The sequence below is a fragment of the Galeopterus variegatus genome, unplaced genomic scaffold (genome assembly GCF_000696425.1).
Source record: "Galeopterus variegatus unplaced genomic scaffold, G_variegatus-3.0.2 Scaffold3558, whole genome shotgun sequence".
Classification (NCBI taxonomy): domain Eukaryota; kingdom Metazoa; phylum Chordata; class Mammalia; order Dermoptera; family Cynocephalidae; genus Galeopterus; species Galeopterus variegatus.
The window spans coordinates 28688-30583 of record NW_007729669.1 but is presented as its reverse complement, the minus strand read 5'-3'; positions in this window follow the sequence as shown (position 1 = coordinate 30583).

Below are 1896 nucleotides of genomic sequence, written 5' to 3'. Positions count from 1 at the left end.
TCCAGCCCTAGCTTTACAATTGGCCCAGTCGGTGCAGGATTACCATCAGGTAAAAGAGCCCAACAACTGGCATGATTAAGAGAGCTCTGCAATTGGCACTGTGGGCAGGATGCCCACATCAGCCTTGCAGACCACCACAACTGGCAATGGTCACCTAACTGGAGCACCACAGCGCCCTTATAAAAGAGGCCTGAAGGAACTTAATTTCCTCTTCAGCCAGAGACCAGGCCCTCACCAGACACCCAAACTGCTGACACCTGGATATTGGACTTGCAGCTTCCAAACTGTGGAAATACATTTCTGTTGTTTATAAGCTATCCAGTAAGGTATTTAGTTACGGCAGACTGAACGGACTAAGTTTCCTTCTTATCTTATTATTCCTTATCATAAGTTTCAATTTCCTCTTCATGCAATGAGACTCGTTAAAATATCATCCTCAACATGTTCGTCATAATGTTTTGTGAGGCTCACTTTAGATGATTTATGTATAGCATTAAGATTAGTTCTTGGTTTCTCTGAAATATCTTTAAAGGATTCATTACTAAGTTTATTTACTTTGAGCACTACTTTGGGATACTTGAAGTCTGACTTGATTGACAAACATGCAACCACTCTTACAAGTTCTCAGAATGTAATTCCAACTTGGGAGCCCCAGGAAGAGTAATGCCCCCGGGTCGCATGGGAACGAGGCAAGCTGCACTCGCCTGGAGCCTACGGAGTCACCCAGAGGAGTGCCTTGCTCTGGCTGAGGGGCGTGTACTGCTTCTAGTCTAGAATTTATATTTCAACACTTCATCTTCTCCCTCACCTTTCCCTTCAACAATAAACCCTGGGTCTTTGCATTAAAAAAAAGAAGAAGAACGTAATTCATGTGTAAATGGAAGCATATTCAGCTGGGCTCTGTCACCCTTGAAGCCATGTAACTGTAGCTTCACCACAGTATGTGAAAAACACCTGTGCTTCAGCAGCCTTATGCCACGATCAGTAGTGGTTCCCGAAGACCTTACGTGTGCCTAGAAGATTCCATGAGACTCTGGGCAAGGCTGTCTGTGATTATTTCATGTCTAATGTTATCTAGACCTGGGAAATAAAGATTAGAACGTAAATCAAGTATCAATTAAAACAAGATGTTACTGTTTGGTGTTAATTCAAAGTGATGAATATATATTATTATAAATGTAAATATTTATATTTAAAAATAGTAGCTGGCTGCTGTGGTGAACCTTGTGGCATACACTGTTAGTACTAGCATAGATTGATCAGCATCTGGAAAGTGGTGTAAAGTTATTGAGAGACTTTTAAATGCTCATTCACTTTGAGAGCGTGTTGACACTTTCAAGAATCTATCTTAGAGAAGTAGATTATGTACAAGGTAGTTACACATCAATATTCATGATGATACTGTTTAAAAATTTCAGTGTGAATGCCCATAATTGGAAGAAAGTTAAATAAATAAATTATTGTATGTACATAAATATAATGTAATGTCAGTGTGTCTGTGTATATCTGTGTGTTTATAATGATGTGGGAAGTTTTATATTTAAGTAAAATAAAAGTATGTAGAAATATAAGTTCTCATATTCCCCCAGCAGACACATGAATGCACATGTGTCTTACATGCACAGGCACACACACACACACTCATACACAAATAGGGGGGAAAAGAATCTGTTTTAAATATTAACAGTAGATTGATAATTGTTTTAATTTCCTTGCAATGAATCACTTCTGTGACCAAAAAAAAAAAAAAAACATTACTTTATAAAATAAGAATAAAAAACATGGTATCTTTCTGAAGTATTTGGTTTGTTTTCATGTTAGTTTGCTTGTTTCCGGTGTGAAATACCCTTTGAAGTAGAATAAAATGAGAAATGTTTCCTTTGAGCCAAGAATGCA